Source organism: Bison bison, unplaced genomic scaffold (genome assembly GCF_000754665.1).
Source record: "Bison bison bison isolate TAMUID 2011002044 unplaced genomic scaffold, Bison_UMD1.0 scf7180017864263, whole genome shotgun sequence".
Lineage (NCBI taxonomy): Eukaryota > Metazoa > Chordata > Mammalia > Artiodactyla > Bovidae > Bison > Bison bison.
The window spans coordinates 5281537-5295958 of NW_011494835.1; positions in this window are offsets into that span (position 1 = coordinate 5281537).

The window sequence follows — 14422 nt, forward strand, 5'->3', positions numbered from 1 at the left end:
CATTCAGATTAATAAATTTTTACCAAAGGTCATTAAATCTGTACCAAAAAGTTTTAGCCCCAAACACTTGAATGCCTAAGCACAGGTAAATTTTATTCCTAATAGATGGTCAGAGAGAAAGTCAACCTTTAAGAATACTGGGACATTGTTTATCACTGATGCTGGGATCCACAGGGAAAGGCAGCAGGTTGCTTGACTGTTTAATTTTATTATGTTATGTCTCCAAAGACACAGTAACTTGAAAGAACAGACATTGAAGGCAGACTTGGGGCTTTTATTTCTTCACTCGAACACAAATAGTAGCTCAATAAACACTCTGATCTGTAAGTGCATGAAATTTTACTGAGCTTCTGCTGCAACATTCCTTCCCTGAGGCAATTGATGCTGCAAAGCCTAGATGCCTAAATCACTGGTTAATATTACAAAAGCCGGTCACCACTCCCTAGCTCCAGCAGAACAGGCTTCCTGCTGACCTTGAAGGGCCTGATCTATAGAATACTGATGGGCAAGATAGCCTGGCCACTGTAGTAGATGATTTCCTCAACAGAACTTCCTAAGAGAGCTCCTTACTATTGCTCTTAACCTCCTTGTGTACCCTCCTCCTCCCCCTAAAGTCTATTGTTACCCAGTAGTTAGCTCAAGGATTAACAAGAAATGAAATCAAACCATGATGCTCATCTGATCAACCCACCATAGGCTTCTCACACTAGCGGGAGTAAACACCAATTTCTTACGAAGGCCTTCACACTCCCGTGTGACCAGGTTTCCTATCCATCCCAATTCTCTTCTGTTTGCTGATTCTGCTCTAGCCTGTTCATCTTCAACCCTGCTCCTCAAACATCACTAACATGCTCCCACTTAGAGTCTTCACACCAGGCCTGCCTCCCTTCCCTCCAAACCTCTTCACTTTGATTTTCTGCCTTGCTCATTCCTGTATTTCCTCCAAATATTTGCTTGCAGGAGACATCCTCACTAAAGCTTACCCTGGCCATTCCGTTGAAAGCTGCAATCAATAGCACTTCTTATCCCCTTCTTAGATTTATTCTCCTCACTGGCACTTCTCATCTTCTTACATGCCTCATGGCTTCCCTGATAGCTCAGTTGGTAAGGAATCCGTCTGCAATGTGGGAGACCCCGATTCGATTCCTGGGTTGGGAAGATCCTCTGGAGAAGGGAAAGGCTACCCACTCCTGTATTCTTGGGCTTCCCTGGTGGCTCAGCTGGTAAAGAATCTGCCTGCAATGTGGGAGACCTAGGTTCGATCCCTGGGTTGGGAAGATTCCCTAGAGTAGGGAAAAGCTACCTACTCCAGTATTCTGGCCTGGAGAATTCCATAGACTGTTTAGTCCATGGGGTCACAAAGAGTCAGATACGACTCAGCAACTTTCAGTAAGCACTAACTACATGCCTCAAACTTTATTTAGAGACCACATTTATTGTCTTTTTCCCTCTACAACAATGTAAGTTCCATGAGAATAGCGATTTTTATCAATTACTTTTCACTGCTTTATTTTTAGCATTCAAAACCAAGCCCAGTACCCACTGTGTGTGTGTGTGTGTGTGTGTGTGTGTGTGTGTGTGTGTGCACTAGCGCACATGCATGCTCAGTACCTCAGTTGTGTACTGAGTCAACTCTTTACGACTCCAAGGGCTGAACTCACCAGTTTTCTCTGTCCATGGGATTTCTCAGGTAAGAATACTGGAGTGGGTTACCATTTCCTACTCCAGGGGATCTTCCAGGCCCAAGAGAGTCAAACCTGCATCTCTTTCATCTCCTGGGTTGGCAGTCAGATTCTATACCATTGCACCACCTAGGAAACCCAGTACATAGTACTCATACAGTAAATATGTATTCGCAAAATGAATGCTTGATGCAAGATTCCCTAAGATGTGGCTGAGCAGCAAAGGATGCACTTTTCCATTTGGCATCAGCAGAGCTTCTTCACTGAATCTTCCCAAGGGAAACACAGTGCTTGTGTGTTCTCTGACTCAGTACGGGTCTCCCTATTCAGTGATTCATTCTCCAAAAGAGTTTAGGAAACCTTCATCCTCATTTCTTCTTGTAAGGGATTTGGGCTGCTGACAGGGTCCTTTCTACCCCTCAGATCTTTCATGATCTCTGTAAGCCTGAAGACTTCCAAGTGAATCAAAATCATCATGCTTTTTTTTCTAAATTCCAAGTGTTTTTAGATGAACATGGTCATCCTAAGAACATTAGAGTAATAACAGGAATAAACAGTTTTCATAGGGCATCTTTTCTGCCATTTACTACACTGAGAAATTTATATATGTACAGTTTAATCCTCAGAACCACCATTTAATGTTGTGTTATCTCCACTTTCCACATAGACATGAGGCTCAGAAAGGGAACATAATATCCCATAGTTTACAAAGCTAGAAATCCCATAGTTCAAAGATATCTCAGAGACTTTGTGAGCCCCTGCAAACCCCACAAAGACATCTGAGACACAAAAGCCTTTTGTCCCCCCACTTTTCTATACTCTAGTAAGTTCTCAAGGACTACCGACACCTAGGTGGTATCTTAAGCATCTGGAAAATACCTGCATGTATTTACCTCTGTATAAATATTTACTTAGTTCAATGAAATCAAACTTCTTCCTATGCAGGAAAATTCTATTTTGACTGAAAGCAATCCACAAAGTAATTCACTGGATGCCTTTGTATGTCTTGGAATGATAAGTAATTATGGGAAATTTAGACACATGTCAGTACCCAAGAAAGTCCTAAAAAAAGATTAAGTAAACTACTGCAATTTGTACACTCTGATGTATTTAAAATGGATAACCAACAAGGACCTACTGTGTAACGCAGGGAACTTTGCTCAATGTTATATGGCAGCCTGGAGAGGAAGGGGGGTCTCGGGGAGAATGGATACATGTGTATGCTGAGTCTTTCACTTTTCACCTGAAACTATCACAACATTGTTATTTGACTATATCCCAACACTAAATAAAAAGTTTAAAAACATACAACAAGAAAACCTATTGCAATTTGAGATGCATCACTATGTCATACTGATTTTCAGCAAATAGCAAGAACCACAAAATTCCATATATTTTAATCAGCCCTGGAGTAACGGTCTATAGAAATAGACTAAGAAGAAATATCCCCATGGAAACGGTCAATATTTCTATCTTTTGTTACTTTGTTCCAAATAGTTTCTGAAAGAATGAATCTACCCCAGCAGGCATGAATGAAAAAAATTATTTTGCTGCCATATAATCCACTTGAATTACGGGTGACCAAGTGTTGATGTGGCTGACATCTTCCATACTGTGCCACTTGACAATGAATGCCGTGTATAAAATTACTTTTGTCATAGTATAGTTATATCAGGTCTATTTACTAAATCTCTGAATCATATTCAGGCATATTAGAGGTCCTTAAACATTCTGAATTCCCAGAATACAGCAAAATCCTGGTAAACTCCCAGCTATCAATTTAAGTATAACCTCTATCATGAGTTGAGTGATTTTCATTTTGACCATCTGGAACTAAGACTAGGCTTAAATGATTTTAAGTGAAAAACACCACACTAAAATACTATTTTTGGGATCCATTTTCCGTTCGCTAGAAAACGAACCTATTCAGCCTAAAAGGAAAGAGATTAGTTGAGCTTTCATTTAATCCCTAAAGATTTAATTGTATTAGTTACTCTTTTTCAGTTCTCTGGGGAATAGTTTCTGCTGGTTTGGAACTCAGGAAGCCAGAATTCTTTGCTCAGCTACCCCCAGCATTGTCTGAGAAACACAATGTTTGCTCTGGTCTCTTATTTTGTATTCTACTCCTCTTTATTTCTTTTGGAAAGATTGCATCGTACTCTGAAAGTGAATCCCGTCACTCATGTAGATGAAAATTTCAAATATCTCAATGACAACAGATTGATTTCTTACTAGGAAGCTCAGCTGGGGCAATAATAATATACATTATTAGAGAAACAAAAAATGAATTACCATAGTCATAAACATTCCAAGTAGTGAGGCCAAGCACCTCATCTATCAACTCCAAAGGACCAGAACATAGACTGTGTTACTCCCTATCAAACCAGCATTAGAAACAAAATGATTGAACAAAACATCTAAGCAAGACAACCCTACGTTATACAGTTAAATGTGATATCCCCAGAGATTATTTTATTTTCCAACATGTTTTTTAAATCGACTGCTTTTAGAATTAATTTCAAAAGTCTCAATTTGCAGACCAAAAATAACCGAGAGAAGAGGTAGTTACTATCTTGACCCAAAGCTTCTTGGAAAGTTTGAAGCCAAGAGAATAAATTCAAAACATAATAAATTCTCTTAAAGATGCAAAAAGAGCATTATATCTGCTTATTTGTACTTGTCTATTTTACATGAGCCAGAGTCAACAGGGACAAATTACTGATCAAGTCTGACAGTGACAGTGATGCAAGCGCCCTCAGATCTCATCCCAGTGACACACTCCCAGGAAGGACACGGGCCCTCCCTAAGAGAAGCACACTTTCTTAAAGTTTAGAATATGAATGCAGTCCTTTCTACTACTAGGTTTGGGGAACTAGAGCATGTCACAAAACATTTTGGCATTCTAACCAAGAAGCCAGCTTTCAAACAGCGTTTCTTTCTTACAGGTGTTGAAAGGCCCTACTCCCCAGGCAGTAAACAGCAGTGATTCATTAGCATAATGGCATAGAAAAACAGATGACTGTGAACCCTGTGAATGGATTATTCTATTGCTGGGAGTTGTGGCAATGAATCGTCATTTCCACTCAATACTCCCCACTCCTTTTCATTTTGAGTAACTTCCCTTCTTAAAGGAAGACATTATGAGGAAGAGACTTTATAAACCAGAACTAGCAAATGATGCCCTTCAGCTTTGACTCAGAGTGTTGCTGAGGAAATTCAACTAACTGTCCCAGTATTTCAAAGTTGAGTTCCATATTTTCATTAACTTGGAGTAATGTGCTTTTGCCAATTCATTTCTTCATAGACTGTAAAGAACTAACATTTCCAAAATAAAAATGATTAAGGCTAGGATGACCAGAGGTCCTTTTCATAAAATACTTTTCCTTTAAAAATACATTTGGATCCAAAGACCCTAGTTGTATTATTTGAACATTAAACTTTCCTTTCTTTTCAAACATATGCACACAAACTTCTCTTAATTAATTAAACTGGGCTGAGAGAATTTCTAATGATTAAGGATTTAAAAGATTGCTATAACAAAGGAAAAGAATGGATGAAAACCAATATTCTAAAGGATCTTATCAAAAACAGAGAAGAACCTAAATCTATGCAACAACTTTCTCAGAGCCATAGCACACACTTATACTAGCATCCCTAAAATTCCTAACTTATAGATTTTTGGAAAAGGAGCTAGTTGCTCTACTTTCAAGACCTACATCTCCACTCACATTCTCATCCAGGAAACAATGGTCTAAAGAAAGAGGGGATGGGAGGAAAAATACTCTTTGTGAAAAAGATAAAGTTTTGGTTTTGGCTTGTTTCATTTTAACATAAAAATTAGTACCTAGGGCAAATCTGGAAGCAGAATGACAGCTGTCTTCCAGGTAATTAGTGGGCTTCCCAGGTGGCTCAGGGGTAAAGAGTCCGCCTGCACTGGCAAGAGATGTGGGTTCAGTTCTTGGGTCAGGGAAGATCCCCTAGAGGAGGAAATGGCAACCCACTCCAGTATTCTTACCTGGAAAATTCCACAGACAGAGGAGCCCAGAGGGCTATGATCTGCAGGATTGCAAAGAGTCGGACACAACTGGGAAAATGAGCAAGCGTGCATGCATGAACACTAGATGGAGACTCAGGAGGGCTATGCCCCAGCCTCAGCTCTGCCCCAGTTGACTGTGTGAACCTGGCAAAGCCTTTCAGAGCCCCAGTGTTAAACTCAGATCCAGACATTGAGGGCAGTACAAATGAGTGGGTTCCAGTGAGTTTCTCCATTGCAAATTTCAAGCTAAAGATGACAAAGCTAAGGTGGGAAAACAGCACTGTCTCTCACTCATCTGTCAACAAGCAAAGGAGCCAAGAACCCTGTGCTAGAGAAAATGGTCTTAGAATTGTGTCTTTTTAGTAGCATCACCATATTCCACCATAAGGTCTATTATACATTTGGGAAAGAAAAAAGCAGAAAGCTGTGATTTTGATTCAAATGAAATTACTTCCTTCTGTTAGGTAGAAACACCCAAATACCAGGTATATTTGTGGTTAATAAAAGTAAATTCTATTGTAATAGAATGAAATTAGAACATTCTCTAACACCATACACAAAAATTAACTCAAAATGAATTAAAGATCTAAATGTAAGGCTGGATACTATAAAACTCAGAGGAAAACTCGGGCACCATATACTCTTTGACATAAATCACAGCAATATATTTTTGGATCCATCTCCTAGAGTAATGGAAATAAAGACAAAAATAAACAAGTGGACCCTAATTAAACTTAAAAGCATTTGCATAGCAAAGGAAACCATAAACAAAATGAAAACACAACCCTCAAATTGGGAGAAAATATTTGCAAATGATGCAACTGACAAGGGATTAATCTGCAAAATATACAAATAGCTCATAAACTCAATAAAAAAAACTCAATCAAAAAATGGGCAGAAGATCTAAATAGACATCTCTCCAAAGACATACTGGAGAAGGCAATGGCACCCTACTCCAGTACTCTTGCCTGGAAAATCCCATGGGCGGAGGAGCCTGGTAGGCTGCAGTCCATGGGGTTGCTAAGAGTCGGATATGACTGAGAGACTTCACTTTCACTTTTCACTTTCATGCATTGGAGAAGGAAATGGCAACCCCCTCCAGTGTTCTTGCCTGGAGAATCCCAGGGATGGGGGAGCCTGGTGGGCTGCCGTCTATGGGGTCACACAGAGTCGGATACAACTGAAGTGACTTAGCAGCCAAAGACATACAGATCACCAAAAAGCACATGAAAAGATGTTAAATATTGCTAATTATTAGAGAAATATAAATCAAAACTACAATGAGGTATCACCTCACACTGGCCAGAATGGCCATCATCAAAAAGTCTGTAAACAATAAAGCTAGAGAGGGAGTGGAGAAAAGGGAAGCATCCTACGCTATTAGTGAGAATGTAAATTAGCACACAGTGTTCTCTCACTGTGGAGAACAGTCAGGCTTCCCTGTGGCTCAGCTGGTAAAGAATCTGCCTGCAATGTGGGACACCTGGGTTTGATCCCTGGGTTAAGAAGATCCCCTGAAGAAGGGAAAGGCTACCCACTCCAGTATTCTGGCCTGGAGAATTCCATGGATTATATAGTTGATGGGGATCACAGAGTCAGACACGACGGAGTGACTTTCACTTCACTTCATGCTATGCTTAGTTGCTCTGTCATGTCCGACTCTTTGTGACCCTATGTACTGCAGCCCTCCAGGCTCCTCTGTCCATGGGGATTCTCCAGGCAAGAATACTGAAGTGGGATGCCATGCCCTCCTCCAGGGGATCTTCCCAACCCAGGAATCAAACCAGGGTCTCCTGCATTGCAGGTGGATTCTTTACCAGCTGAGCTACCAGGGAAGCCCAGAGAACAGTATGGAAGTTTCTTAAAAAGCTAAAAATAGAGCTACCATATGATCTATCAATCCTACTTCTGGGCTTAAATCCACAGAAAACTATAATTGGAAAAGATACATGTATCCTGATGTTCACTGCAGCACTGTTTAAAATAGCCAAGACATGGAAGCAACCTAAATGTCCATCCATGGATGAATGGATAAAAAAGATGTAGTACATGTATACAAGGGAATATTACTCATAAAAAGCATGAAACAATGTGTTTCCAGCAGTATGGATGGACCTAGAGATTATCCTACTAAGTGAAGTAAGTTAGTCAGAGAAAGACAGACACCATCTGAGGTCACTTATGTGTGGAATCTAAAAAAAAAAAGGTACAAACAAACTTATTTACTAAACTGAAATAGACTCACAGATTTAGGAAACAAACTTATGGTTACCAAAGGAGGGTGTGAGAAGGAATAAATTAGGAGGTTGGGAGTAACATATATACACTACTATATATGAGATATATAACAAGGACCTACTGTGTAGCACAGGGAACTATATGCAATATTTTGGAATGTCCTGTAAGAGAAAAGAATCCAAAAAAGAATATATATACACACACGTATGTATATTTATCTGTATATATACACACACAGGTATGTTTATCTATCTGTATATATACACACACACGTATGTATATCTATCTATATATATATACACACATATGTATATCTATCTATATATATATACACACACATATGTATATCTATCTATAAATATATACACACACATATGTATAATTGAATCGCTGTGCTGGACATCTGAAACTAACACAATATTGTAAATTAAGTATATATCAATAAAAAATAGACAGAATTTAAGAAAGTAGATTCTAACCAAGGATTTTGCATAAGAACAGCAATCATGATAAACTGGTAAATGTTTATAATTACTTTGAGTGATACCCAGTTTTTTTTGGTTTTCTTTAAAAGCTTGATAAATTATAACATAGTTTCAACTGTAATGTTGAACAATGTAGACAACACCCACTATCATGTCCAACATGCTCTGAATCATTACCATGTGGTCTGAGGTCTTAAAAACTGTTTGAATTATCGTTGATAATAATTACATATGTAGATATTTCAAATAGGTAATGTCATTGTTTTCATTTTACTGGTGAGGAATTTGAGGTTGGACAGTCATTAATGAGGGGCTAGCACCTGAACTAAGCCATGGCCTGTCCACTCAGAAACGACGCTCCACTGCCTTTCTGTGTGCTTAGTCGGTTAGTCATGTCAGATTCTTTGCAACTCTGTGGACTGTAGCGTTCCAGGCTCCTCTGTCCACGGGGATTCTCCAGGCAAGAATACTGGAGTGGGTTGCCATGCCCTCCTCCAGGGGATCTTCCCAACACAGGGATCTTTCCAACCCAGGGATCGAACTCAGGTCTCCCGCATTGCAGATGGATTCTTTACCATCTGAACCACCAGGGAAGTCCAAGAATACTGGAGCGGATAACCTATCCCTTCTCCAGGGGATCTTCCTGACCCAGGAATCAAACTGGGGTCTCCTGCATTGCAGGCGGATTCTTTACCTGCACCTCAGGTACACCTTAGTTATCAGGTGTTCAATTCATCTCGCTGAAGATGCAGTTCTATTTTTCAAGAAAAGGAAACAATCATGCCCTTGCAATGAAAAATCATTCCTATGCTATAAGCCTGTTTCATAAGTTATTTAAGACTACCTCCTCCAGACAAAGCTATCCAAATTAAACAGTAAAAGTTAATGCTATTTGCAAGGGAATAACTAATTTTATAAGAGCAAGGATGATCAACCTATCAGATTTCTTCTTGGCAAATTTTTCAAAATATTTCACCAAAGCTAGAGAATTACGTTTCATTCATTTTCTATAAGATGGCAGAAATAGAGTAAAAATGATAGTGTTATGAAAGGCTAAAGAAAATGGTTAAATGTCATTTTTATTTTTTTATTTCTCAGGTGCAGTTTACATTTAGCTCTCAGAACAATGTTGTGTGCACTGTACACTCCTTTCAAGAAACTAACCCCATGCAGACCCATATTCACCCCAAATTTTATTTGTGGGACATTAGTTCATAAACTTCTCTTGATAATTCTCTTAGAAAATAATTCCTCTCTCTTGCACACATGTCACACCTTATTAAGGACCAACTGTATCTGTTAAAACAGTCCTCTGCACTTAGTCATGCTGCTAACTACATGAATGACACTAGCAGGTTAAAATAAAATAAGCTTTTCCAAGATATAGGATTGAAAGTTCTTTCAGTCCTCAGACTTGGTGTGCTCAGCAGAGTGGTCTATGCAGTGCAGAGTTAATAGTTGAGGAAAGGAAGATATTTAAGCATCCTGTGTTTCCATTCTTTGAGGTTAAAATTAGAAATGGAACTGCAATAACTCTGTAGGTGCTATCAGATTAAAGTAAACAGATGTCACTAACATGCAAACCAATTCAATATTTTAAGGAAAATAATAAAAGTAGAATAGGACTTGAATTCACAATATATTAGTCTTAAAGAGAAGGTATGATACAATAGAAAGAACATGAACTTTGAATACAAGTTTGGTCTGAGTTGAAAAAAATCCTAATTTTAAAACCTACTAATCTGTTAGAGTTATTTAACCTTTCAAAGTCTTAACTTTCACATATGAAAAATGGGATCCATAGTATTTAATCTGCAGGATTTTTACAGAAATTGGAGATGCTGCATGTATAACAATAGCTAATTAACTCACTTAACATGATTTTCCTTACTTGTGCCTCTTCAAAACAAATATGGTTAACTGTCCAAAGACATAACCTGTTATGGACCTACTTTGTGGATTCTAAAATGCTGTCAATCATCAGTGTTAATATTGCCCTTGGCTGGAGCTGGAGCTGGAGCTGCTATTACATGAGACATACGATTAGGTATAAAGTGCTTTCCCTCAAGAGAAACATGGATGGCTGGGATACTTTCATAATCCTAGGCTTCTCTCTCCCTGGTAGCTTTTTCAAAATTTCCTAATTTCCAAAATATATGAATCTTTGATAACTAACCACCTTATTTCCAAGAGGAAATTAAAATATCTATGAGCAAGAAAAAGTGAAAAATGTGGTTTAAATATATTAACAAGTGAGTTACATCCAGAACAGGATAGACCTGTTCACTCAGGCCTCCGGCTCTGATCCTGACTGACGTCCTCACTTGCAGGGCCCCCTGCAGAGCGTACATACAGCATGGATGAGGAGATGGAAATGCATGATCCTCGCTGCCAGCTCACATCCCAGTGAACGCAAATGGGAGAGATATGCATACCAAACTCACCCATCAAATTAATTCACCAAATCATCCTCTATAAAGAAAGAGAGTGGAGAGAGGCCAGAATTCCACTGTTGAAGATCTCTCCACATGAAAGGAGACCATCAAGGGTGGGAAAGAGGGACTCTCTCATCCAACACTGACCAATGCACTAACCCCTGATTGGGACATGTTTTTTAGTTAATGAACATAGACAAAAATTACCTATTCAACCCCCAAATTTGCAAGCTGTCTGAAACAGAAATTTACCCAGTATGGTAGATGACCGACATGGTTAGAATTAACCATAACAATAATCGCCATCATGACAATCACACTTCCATACATTGAGTCAGACACTGACCTATATCCTTTATCTGTATTACTAAAATATCTCAGAGCAGGTGTTATTCTTCTTATGTAGTCTCTCATGGAATTTAAATAATTCAAAAAACATCACACAGCCTTTCAGTTTATACTAGAGCCAGAACCTAAGTATAATCTGTCAAAATAAAGCTTGTGTTCTAAACATTAGGCATACATAACAGACTTTTTGTTGTAGCAGCACAAACTCTTGTATAGCTATTCCATTTCTCCAAGATGAGATAAGAAAGCAAGTCACAAGTGTTCTGATGTTCCATTTATAGAAACTCAGCTTCATATGTCCAAACTGGCAAGAGGAACAATCTTTTGCTGAGTTCCTATCCAAGGATTCATAAAAACATCCCCCCAAATTAACCATATGAACATATTCTTCTAGGGCTTATTACCCATTTTACTAAATCAGATGTACACATTGCGACCCATCCCTGTCAGACCTGACATTTGAGCAGTGCCCCCTGCTGGCCTACCTCAGTTTCTCACAATGGAGCTCTAATCCTTGCGAAGAGTAGGGCTGGTATCGCTGCTAAGTTTAGGACAGTCCAGCAGTTTGGTGCAAAGCCCTTTCAGTGCAATCGCTGGTCTTGCAGTGTTCTCTCAGGTGCTAAGAAGGATACACTTGTCTTCAATCTTATGCTCAATAGCAAGTGTCCCATAGATCTAGCCCAGTGTCATAGGTCTTTGTAACTTGGATTTTTACTTCCTCATTTGCATGGTTCCTTCTTAGGACACAAGGTGGCCAGCAGGACAGCTGGGTAAAAGCAGGTTCCAGTGTAACCACCTAAGAGACCATCAGTCTTCCAACTTTCAGTTTAGGCACCAGCCCACTGTTCCTCTTTCTGTCTTGTACTTTTGTCACCATACAACCTTGTTAAAAGATTCCTGAACTATTCAAACCTTTTTGATAACTTTTCACTTTACACCAAAGTATTCTCCAAGCCAGGCTTCAGCAATATGTGAACCATGAACTTCCTGATGTTCAAGCTGGTTTTAGAAAAGGCAGAGGAACCAGAGATCAAATTGCCAACATCTGCTGGATCATCGAAAAAGCAAGAGAAAAACATCTATTTCTGCTTTCTTGACTATGCCAAAGCCTCTGACTGTGTGGATCACAATAAATTGTGGAAAATTCTGAAAGAGATGGGAGTCCCAGACCACCTGATCTGCCTCTTGAGAAATTTGTATGCAGGTTAGGAAGTAACAGTTAGAACTAGACATGGAACAACAGACTGGTTCCAAATAGGAAAAGGAGTACGTCAAGGCTGTATATTGTCACCCTGTTTATTTAACTTATATGCAGGGTACATCATGAGAAACGCTGGACTGGAAGAAACTCAAGCTGGAATCAAGATTGCTGGGAGAAATGTCAATCACCTCAGATATGCAGATGACACCACCCTTATGGCAGAAAGTGAAGAGGAACTCAAAAGCCTCTTGATGAAAGTGAAAGTGGAGAGTGAAAAAGTTGGCTTAAAGCTCAACATTCAGAAAACGAAGATCATGGCATCCGGTCCCATCACTTCATTGGAAATAGATGGGGAAACAGTGGAAACAGTGTCAGACTTTATTTTTTGGGGCTCCAAAATCACTGCAGATGGTGGGAGACGCTTACCTCTTGGAAGGAAAGTTATGACCAACCTAGATAGCATATTGAAAAGCAGAGACATTACTTTGCCAACAAAGGTTCATGTAATCAAGGCTATGGTTTTTCCTGTGGTCGTGTATGGATGTGAGAGTTGGACTGTGAAGAAGGCTGAGCACCGAAGAATTGATGCTTTTGAACTGTGGTGTTGGAGAAGACTCATGAGAGTCCCTTGGACTGCAAGGAGATCCAACCAGTCCATTCTGAAGGAGATCAGCCCTGGGATTTCTTTGGAAGGAATGATGCTAAAGCTGAAACTCTAGTACTTTGGCCACCTCATGCAAAGAGTTGACTCATTGGAAAAGACTCTGATGCTGGGAGGGATTGGGGGCAGGAGGAGAAGGGGACGACAGAGGATGAGATGGCTGGATGGCATCACTGACTCGATGGACGTGAGTCTGAGTGAACTCCGGGAGTTGGTGATGGACCAGGAGGCCTGGTGTGCTGCGATTCATGGGGTGGCAAAGAGTCGGACACGACTGAGCGACTGATCTGATCTGATCTGATCAGTACTCCAGGTCTTGACCCCTTCCTGTCCCAAAGACGTTTATGCTCAAAAAACAAAGCTTTGTAGCTTTTCACCAAGAACTGCCAGCTCCCTATAGCAATGAGCAGGAAGAAAGGGCATCAGGTCAACTCTCTACACTGATTTGCTAAATATATTTACTAAATATATTCAGATATATGTTAAAAAAAAAACCCTCTTTTCTTCCATACCTCCTTTTATCCCCCAAATATTGCATCACTCTGAAGTACATATCCTGTCTTACCTAAGTGCAATCTACATAATTTTTTCTCAGATATCATACAAATAGTATATCATCAACATATAAATATGTATTCATCCTCTTACCTTCAATAAAGGACAGAAATGGTATGGACGTAACAGAAGCATGAGATATTAAGAAGAGGTGGCAAGAATACACAGAACAACTGTACAAAAAAGATCTTCACAACCAAGATAATCACGATGGTGTGATCACTCACCTAGAGCCAGACATCCTGGAATGTGAAGTCAAGTGGGCCTTAGGAAGCATCACTACGAACAAAGCTAGTGAAGGTGATGGAATTCCAGTTGACCTATTTCAAATCCTGAAAGATGATGCTGTGAAAGTGCTGCACTCAATATGCCAGCAAATTTGAAAAACTCAGCAGTGGCCACAGGACTGGAAAAGGTCACTTTTCATTCCAATGCCAAAGAAAGGCAATGCCAAGAATGCTCAAACTACCACACAATTGCACTCATCTCACACACTAGTAAAGTAATGCTCAAAATTCTCCAAGCCAGGCTTCAGCAATACGTGAACCATGAACTTCCAGATGTTCAAATTGGTGTTAGAAAATGCAAAGGAACCAGAGATCAAATTGCCAACATCTGCTGTATCATCGAAAAAGCAAGAGAGTTCCAGAAAAACATCTATTTCTGCTTTCTTGACTATGCCAAAGCCTTTGACTGTGTGGATCACAATAAACTGTGGAAAATTCTGAAAGAGATGGGAATACCAGACCACCTGACCTGCCTCCTGAGAAACCTGTATGCA